The 9900-nt window shown below is 40.6% G+C and overlaps 1 long non-coding RNA gene across 1 annotated transcript; it reads right to left on the minus strand.

The window, feature by feature from the left end:
* Positions 296 to 4536, minus strand: LOC108635916. The gene is made up of 3 exons (XR_001918009.1): positions 4373 to 4536; positions 1745 to 1867; positions 296 to 388 (listed from the first exon to the last, which is right to left on the minus strand). It is a non-coding gene; the product is annotated as an uncharacterized LOC108635916 (long non-coding RNA).

The raw sequence follows: 9900 nt of genomic DNA on the forward strand, positions 1-9900 counted from the left end.
AATTACTATTTCTCAAATAGGAAGAACAGTGGTGCTGGGGGTAAGGGGGGCGCAGGGAGGCCGCCTTAGAAAGAGAGGCAGTGGAACTTCCCTCAGCAAAGCCGAGGGGTCCCAAAGAGACAATCAGAGGCGACAGGGGTTCCATCTAAGCAGTTCCGCTTTATTCCCACAAACTCTTGGTTTATATAGGCAAGCAAGGGGGTTTTGCGAGGGACTTTCCATAGTTGCACCAATCATGTTAAAGGTCAAATCGTAATATGCCCATAGTTGCACCAATCACGTTAAAGGTCAAATCATAATATGCCATAGTTGCACCAATCATGTTAAAGGTCAAATCGGCATCTGCCTTCACTGTAGCGGGAGTCTATGGTGATCACATGCTGTCCACCTGCACGGAAATCAAGAGAGCCAATCAAAAACTGTAACATAGACCACGCCCCTATCTCTTCCACCAGGCGCCATCTTAGTTCCCAACGGCAAAGCTAACCCATCTTTTTTAAGGTTTCCCATTTAGGGCCCCACACAGTGGTATGTACAAAATATGAAAAGATAATCTAAGAAGTATACAATCATGTGAAAGTTGGGTTGCCATCTCTAATATCTGGACTTTGGTATTACTTGTAACGACCAGGGGAAAAAAATGTTGCTATATTCTACCTCAGTCAGAAAGCACTCCATTTCTAAGGGGCTTCTTAGAGTTCTCTTATTTCAACTGTATCATTTTAATGGAAACTTAATCTGCTTACTTGTGATTTATTTAAACAAAGATGTGCTTTCCCCTCCCTTCTTCTGCCTCCTTTTCTGTCCTATTCTTTTCCCTTCCTCCTTCAAAGCCCTTTCCCCTTTTGATCCCAAACAATTCCATCCTCTAACCATCAGGTAATGGCACCCCACTCCAGTACTCTTGCCTGGAAAAGCCCATGGACGGCGGAGCCTGGAAGGCTGCAGTCCATGGGCTCACTGAGGGTTGGACACGACTGAGAGACTTCACTTTCACTTTTCACTTCTCTGCATTGGAGAAGGAAATGGCAACTCACTCCAGTGTTCTTGCCTGGAGAATCTCAGGGATGGGGGGGTGCCTGGTGGGCTGCCGTCTATGGGGTCGCGCAGAGTCGGACACGACTGAAGCGACTTAGCAGTAGCAGTAGCAGTAGCAGTAGCAACCATCAGGTGGGGCAAAGCATTCACATAGCTAGAGTTGAGGGTAGGATGTTGGCCAATATTTATATTTTGGGGCCCAAGCAGGCTGAAGAGGGTGTTCATGGGGGCGGGGGGGGGAGGGGCATTGGAAGGTGTCACCTAGCATGAGGTGTCAGAATCCAATCAAGGTGACCTGGGCAGATAGGTAGGGGTGGTTGCTCAGTATGGGATATCAGCTTTCAGATGGTTTGGGGAGGGCATCTGTACAAGGGTGGGTATGGCAGCCGAGTTGGAAGACTGGCTACTTACCATGGGGATTGTATCAGATAAGTAAGTATATTAAGAATGATATAAGTCATGTTTCTCATTGGCAGGCAGAGGTGTCACCAGAAAAGATAAAAAGGCTTAAGTAAACTCTGTAGTATTGGACAGGACTTGGAAGTATTAGTATAAACTTACAATTTTCTTTAGAGAGATGATGGTGATGGTAGATAGAAATGTAGCTGTGATATAAATGTGTGTATGTGTTAGATATACATATACACATACACTAGTTCCAGCCATTGAAAGCCTGGGAGCAGGAATACTTCCAATGCCAGTTTACCTGTCTGGTACGAGAAGGAAGAAGATGAGCTGGAAACATCTCTTAGAGCCAGAAGGCAATAATGTGCTCCAAGAATGATGGCAACATGTCAGGACATGTGAAGGAGGTTCCCACTGGCCACACCTGGGACAATTTAAGCATCGAAATAATATTTATATAAAGGATTGTGAACTGTTAAAAGATAAAAAGCATATTAAAAATTTAAGAGTTTATTTGAACAAAATTCCATTTGAATTGTGCAACACCAAATTGAAACTGGTTAAGAGCACTTCACTAGGGAACAACATAAGGAAATTATTGATTGGCTCTAGCCTCAACTTGGTCTGCTCTTTGTGACTGGAAACCCTTAAGTTTTGATTTCATAATCTTGACGGATATATGGGCTTAGATTCTGGTTTGCTTACATAAGCTGCCACAGCATTAGATTCACCGCAGTCTAATGGCCTCCCTGTTTAATTAATGTAACAAACCAAATAAAACAGGAATATACACACACACACACACCGTAATAAAGTTTGATGCAGAACAAGATATCTAGGTAGTTTCTGAGTACCACTCCACAAAATACTGGTTAAGTCTCAAATATATCACCAAAATCAAGGGATCAAAGTAAACAATATTGGTAATAATACAAAAAAGTTATAGGATAAAATCATTTCCAAAAATTATAACTTTAATCATGAGAAAACATCAGACAAATCCAATAGGAGAATGTTCTACAAAATAACCGGACTGTTACCTTTGAAAGTGTCAAAGTCATGAAGAACACTGGAAAACTGAGGAACTGTTCCAGAGAGCAGGTGGCTGAAGAAGCATGACAGCTAAATGCTGCACAAGACTGCAACCTTTTATACTTTGCTATAAAATTCATTATTGGGTCTAAATGCTAGAGAGGATGTGAAGGAAAGGGAACACTCCCACACTGTTGGTGGGAATGTAAATTGGTGCAACAGTCTGAAGCTTCCTTAAAAAAAAAACAAAAACTAAACTAAACTAAAAATAGAGATTGTATGATCCAGCAATCCCATTCCTGGGCATATATTCAGAAAATCTGAAAAGATACATGCACCCCAATGTTTATAGCAGCACTATTTATAATAGTCAAGACATGGAAGCAACCTAACTATGCATGGACATATGAATGGATAAAGATGTGGTACAAATATACAAAAAAAAAAAAATCAAATAATGCCATTTGCAGCAACATGCCTGGATTTAGAGATTATCATAATAAGTGAAGTCAGACATAGGAAGACAAACATCATATGTTATCACTTATATGTAAAATCTAAAAAAGTGATACAAATGAACTTATCTGTGAAACAGAAATAGACTCACAGAAAACAAAATTTTGGTTACCAAAGGGGAGGAGGGGAAGGATAAATTAGGAGTTTGGGATTAACAGATACACAGTACTATGTGTATAATATATAAATAGCAAGGACCAACTGAATAGCACAGGGAACTATAATCAATATCTTATAAGAAGTTATGATGGAAAAGAATCTGAAAAATTACATATATATGAAATTATAACTGAATCACTCTGCTGTACACCTGAAACTAATACAACATTGTAAATCAACTATACTTCAATTAAAAAAAAAAAGTCCATTATTGGGTCAACTGAATAAACTTGAATAGGTCTGAGAATTAGGCAGTAGTGATGCTTCAAAATTAATTTTCTCATTTTGATTATTGTACTGTAGTTATGTAGGAGAATATTCTTATTTGTAGAAGATACATGCCAAAGTATTCGGGAATAATGAGACATCAGGTCAGCATTTGTGCATGCTTAGTCGATCAGTAGTGTCCAACTCTTTGCAGCCTTTTGGACTGTAGCCCATCAGGCTCCTCTGTCCATGGGATTTTTCAGACAAGAATACTGGAGTGGGTTGCCATTTCCTCTTCCAAGGGATCTTCCCAACACAGGAATGGAAACCATGTCTCCTGTGTCTCCATTGCAGGCGATTCTTTACCATTTTGCCACCTGAGAAGCCCATCAGATCAGCAATTATTCCCAAATGGTTCAGGAAAAAAAAATTATTTTGGTGATACTCCCAACTTTTCTGTAAATTTGTGATTGTTTTGAAGATGAAAAATATTTTTAAAAGCATAAATGCTATCAGAATGATTGGTGTTTCGAAAGTCTCATTATTTTCTATAGAAAGAAATACCATCTATTGTCTTAAGAGCAAACTTTAAATAGTGACATGAATGGATTTGATTTAAAATTGAATTATCAGAAGATGTGAAGATTTCTAATTAGGTTGCATTGACAGAAATGCAAAGAAAATTACTAAACCTAGTAGCTCTTGTGCTCTATGAAGTGAATTCTTCAAAACTAGCTGAAAAGAAACCATAGTCAAATAAAAGGAGAAGTATGATGAAAAAATTTTCACCTCTTACATGACTATCTTTTTTTCCTTAATAGGAATCTTCCATTAACTATTCTCAGGGGAAAAAGTAATTCCTAAAGTTAAACATTTTTTTCAGAGCAATCAGATGACTTTATTTCATAGGGCAACTGATGGCATAAATATAATAAATACATAAAAAGAACAAATATATATTACAAAAACATTTTCACTAAAAATGTACACATTGAATTTCATTAACAACACTTACCCATTTAAAAAGAAATGTATAACAGATATTTGTGTGTGTAGCAGATTTTTAAGGTCCAACTGCCATGTGTTCTGTACGTAGATTTTTTTTTTTCCTTCAGATTTCTAAGCACAGTGGAAACCACAAGAGAGAATATCTGAAGCAATTCATTAAAATCTTGGCAGCAGAGCCTGCAGCTCCTGTTTCCCTGAAAGCTGCCTTTACTGAAGCTGCAGTTCCCTCCACAGAAGCCTATTGTCACCGCCTTTGGAGGGGCAACTCCTGCAGGGACTGCTTCAGCCAGTCCAGGGTCTTGAATAAATAAAAACTACATAAATAAATTACCATCTCGAAAAGCGGTGGTTTAGTGTGCTCTTTTGAATGTTCCTGGGAAAATAAATTTGATGAAAATGAAATATTCTTGCCGTACGATGTGAAGCTCCAATTCAGCGGATTCCAGTAAGTGTCAGCTGTAGGGGGAAGGGACATGACAGGCTGTCTTTCAGCTGTTGAATCAGATGAACCTCTTTTCTTGGACAAGATTCCACAGTGAAAATATGCTGTAAGTGAGCTAAAATGAAAGATTTTTACCTGTTTGTGGTTCTGGGTTTGTTTTTGTTTTTATTCTTGCTACTGTCCCCTCCACTGGGCTTTGGTAATTAGGGCTGGGAATTTCCTGATTCCAGTGCTCCGTGGTAGCCTTTTCCCTCCCTCCAGTTTCCTCCCAGCGGCCTATCTCTTTAGTGTCTTTGTTCTCAGTACAAAATAGTCCCTGAAAGCATTGATCAAAGTTCTATGAATACACACTGACTCATTAACTGCTTGAAGATCTTCTTCATTAAGTAGCTTCTTTTTAAATTTTGGTGATGGCTTTTTTTTTTTTTTCCCTTACCATGAATCACAATATACAAAGGGAATATGACTTGACAGAAAAAATCCATATCATAGAAAATCTTTTTGAAAAAGATTTTACTGTGCCAAAAAATAAAAAAAGGAAGCCTCTGATCCTTTCTTTGTGTGCATGCTAATAATACAGATTACTTCAGAGAAACAGAAACAAGCCCAGCACATTCAAAAGAGAATCCAAGCAGTTAATCACTAAAATGACAAGGCATTAGTCCCCTTTAAAATCCCTGTTATTTACTGAGAATAATGTAACAGGTGGAAGCAGTGAGAGCTGCAGGTAATTAAAAAAAAAAAATGTTTATTGAAAAGTCCATGAATGTTCCCCCATATGTCTATTTAGGTTTTTGAAATATGTAATTTAAACCCTCTTCATTCTCAAAAATACAAATCTTTTCCAAATTTTGAGATTATACCTCCTCGCACTGCACAATTTTTCTTTAAAGAGATGATCTGTATCTGTGTCATTATAGCAAAGGCTGGTCTCTGCGCCTTCACTGGAAGAGAGACTAGAGAGAAGAATACAAGCCAACGTAAAAGAGGTATCTTTTTGTCCTGCGTGGAATTGAACACCATGGAATGCCTGGTACTAACGGCGGCCTGAAGTCTGTAATGCTCCACCTTTTCCTTCACGGACTCCACCTTTCCAAACGTCCATCTAATCTGGGTCCACCCTTGGGAGCAGACAGTACAGTTCCCAGTCAGGGTGTTCTCTGATAGTATCAAAACTCACTGCTTAAGAAAAAGCCTGATATCTACTCCAGGCTGGCCAAACGCTCAGCTGAGTCTCAAGAGGGTGAAGAATTTCAGGTATTTAAAAAAATAATAAAAAAGCATACGTTTATTCTCGACATCTGTGTCTCTGTTTCATAAGTATCATTTTTCTAGATTCCACATACAAACGGTATTTGTTTTTCTCTTTCTGACTTCACTCTGTCTGATAGTCTCTAGGTATAGCACAGGCAATCCTACTCGATGCTCAGTGGTGACCTAAGTGGGAAGGAAATCCAAAAAAGAGGGAATATATGCATATGTATGGGCTTCCTTAGTGGGTCAACTGGTAAAGAATCTGCCTGCTATAGGGGCTTCTCTGGCAGCTCAGATGGCAAAGAATCTGCCTGCACTTCAGGAGACCCAGGTTCAATCCCTAGGTCAGGAAGATTCCCCTGGAGAAGGAAATGGCAACTCACTCCAGTATTTTTGCCTGGAAAATTCCACGGGCAGAGGATTTTGGCAGGCTACAGTCCATGCGGTCGCAGAGAGTCGGACATGACTGAGCTACTAACACTTTCTGCCTGCAATGCAAGAGACCGCCTACAATGTAGGAGACCTGAGTGGGGTCCCTGAGTTGGGAAGATCCTTTGGAGAAGGAAATGGCAACCCACTCCAGTATTCTTGCCTGGGAAATCTCATGGACAGAGGAGCCTGGTGGGTTGCAAATAGTTGGACGTGGACTTAGTGAATAAACCACCACCACCACCACACATGCGTACAGGTGATTCACTTTGCTGTACAGCAGAAACCAACACAACACTGTAAAGCAACTGTACTCCAGTAAAAATTAACTTTAAAAAAAAAACGCAAAAGGGTGACCTACACTGTACTCAACTGAGTTAAGAAGCCTGAATTCTTGCCACAGCCCTGGTGTCAGGTGGCTCTGAGACTTTGGGCAAGTCTCTCAAATTTCCTGGACTTGATTCTCTTGTTTGTAAAATAAAAGAAGATGGACCATGATCCCCAAAGTCTCTTTTTATAAACAGTTCTATGATTATTAACTATAGTGGCAATAAGATAATCTAAAAAGGATATTCACACACCAGCCTCTGGCACGAAGTATATATGTGGAGAGAGGCTTATGAGAAATAGTGCAACTCTAGTAACCAATACTTTGGCCACCTGATGTGAAGAACTGACTCATTTGAAAAGACCCTGATGCTGGGAAAGATTGAAGCCAGGAGGAGAAAGGGACGACAGAGGATGAGATGGTTGGATGGGATCACCAACTCAATGGACATGAGTTTGAGTAAACTCTGGGAGTTGGTGATGGACAGGGAGGCCTGGCATGCTGCAGTCTATGGGGTTGCGAAGAGTCAGACACAACTGAGCAACTGAACTACTGAACTGAACTGAGTAACCAAGGAAACACAAAAATTTTAACAGTGAAAGATACCCTGTATAGCCAGGTAAGACACATCCTACAAAGCCAATCAGGAAAATGGAATAGAAGATTAAGGAATATTAGAGAGTTTTAAAAAACAGTTCACTTATACTCCCTAATTCCCACTCAAAAAGCAAACTGTAGGTTTACCACATACCACTAGATAAATGACGCTTACTGCTTGGAAGGAAAGTTATGACCAACCTAGATAGTATATAGAAAAGCAGAGACATTACTTTGCAAACAAAGGTCCATCTAGTCAAGGCTATGGTTTTTCCAGTAGTCATGTATGGATGTGAGAGTTGGACTGTGAAGAAAGCTGAGCATCGAAGAACTGATGCTTTTGAACTGTGGTGTTGGAGAAGACTCTTGAGAGTCCCTTGGACTGCAGGGAGATCCAGCCAGTCCATTCTAAAGGAGATCACTCCTGGTGTTCATTGGAAGGACTGATGTTGAAGCTGAAACTCCAATCCTTTGGCCACCTGATGTGAAGAGCTGAATCATTGGAAAAGACCCTGATGCTGGGAAGGATTGGGGGCAGGAGGAGAAGGGGACGACAGAGGATGAGATGGCTGGATGGCATCACCGACTTGATGGACATGAGTTTGAGTGAACTCCGGGAGTTGGTGATGGACAGGGAGGCCTGGTGTGCTGCAGTTCATGGGGTCGCGGAGAGTCGGACACGACCGAGCGACTGAACTGAATTCAATTGAATTGGATAAATGCCTGAGAATCCTTTAGGGGTAGTTAATCCCTTCTAAAATTCAAGCAATGTTGCTAATTTTTTCTTTAAAATGTCTTCAACTAAAAAAAAAAAAGATTGAAAGAAAAAAGAAAATTATGCCTTCTTTGAAGTTTTTTTCGTTGTTAAGAAAATCCTAACTCTCTGTGTACTGATGATATGGAATCCAACCCTACTGTCCTGTCCTTCAAAAGTCTGCAGTGTATTCTGTAAATAATCATCTCATTAAAAAAACATGGATTGGAGCAAATAAAGACCCAGATGCCTCAGACAGCTGGATCTACTCAGTTTCCTCTCTCTTTTTTATATTTACATATTAATTTTAAACCATAGGTGTAAAGTCAAGCCTGCTCTCTCCCAGTCTCTCTTTAATGTTGCAAAGATCAAAGGCTTCCTAATGAAGGTTTCTTGCAGGGAATATTGATTCCAAGTATGATTGGTCCCCTCAATCTGACTGCTAAGACCGTGTGAGGACTGAAGTACTCTATGGGCCTCAGGAATTTGGCCACACTGCCCACCACTCTCCACCAAAGCCTGGGGTGGGGATGGCACTTCCTACTGAGAGTCGGGTCACCAAGAGGTGAAACTGGAACATACATCATAGTCACATCCTGTTAAGTGAAAGACAAGTTCTATTTCCAGAAACTGCTTTTTGTCTGAAGAGAGGGAGAAGGAAGTGGCGTTGGACACTGGATCACTACATTTAGCAACGTGCAACTGGCCCCTTGGAATGAGAATCCCAGGTGAACGGGCAGGCAGGGGACTGGCCTGGGAATCCTCTCTCTCTGAGCTTTCTCTAACATTTCTCCCCGTCACTTTTTCTCCTCTCCCAATACTCACTGGAGAGCATGCTAGACACGGGGAAGTTAAGAGGAGAAGGGGAGAAGAGTTGTGGTAGGGAATAATAGAAACGAGAGATAGTAATGGTAAGGATTAAGTCCTTTTCAGGCCTTTGCCTCCATTTTTTTCTCCATCATGGGCCCCTCCTCCATCTCTGTAAGTGATGTTATGAGAGCAGTAGAGAAAAGCTTTGTTTTTCATCATACGCAGTATTAACCACAAGTTGGAATAGCTCCCATGTGAGCTTTTTACTTGGAATGAGACCGGAGTCCCAGAGAATAATTTCCCTCCCAAAATACAAATTCTGAGCTGGCTCAGACAGAGGAGCACCCTGGAAGGAGTGGGAGGGATGGGCTCTGCCCCTGGTGATCAGCCACTACCTGCACCGCCCATAGAACACACTGCCCATATGATGCACAGCCCACTCTACCTCACTATTACCCTGTGAAATAGCAGCTCTAAGATAAAAGCATCTGAATGCAGAGTTCCAAAGAATAGCAAGAAGAGATAAGAAAGCCTTCTTCAGCGATCAATGCAAAGAAATAGAGGAAAACAACAGAATGGGAAAGACTAGAGATCTCTTCAAGAAAATTAGAGATACCAAGGGAACATTTCATGCAAAGATGGGCTCGATAAAGGATAGAAATGGTATGGACCTAACAGAAGCAAAAGATATTAAGAAGAGGTGGCAAGAATACACAGAAGAACTGTACAAAAAAGATCTTCACGACCCAGATAATCATGATGATGTGGTCACTAATCTAGAGCCAGACATCTTGGAAAGTGAAGTCAAGTGGGCCTTAGAAAGCATCACTATGAACAAAGCTAGTGGAGGTGATGGAATTCCAGTTGAGCTGTTTCAAATCCTGAAAGATGATGCTGTGAAAGTGCTGCACTCAACATGCC

The sequence above is a fragment of the Capra hircus genome, chromosome 4, assembly GCF_001704415.2.
Source record: "Capra hircus breed San Clemente chromosome 4, ASM170441v1, whole genome shotgun sequence".
In the NCBI taxonomy this organism is placed as follows: Eukaryota; Metazoa; Chordata; class Mammalia; order Artiodactyla; family Bovidae; genus Capra; species Capra hircus.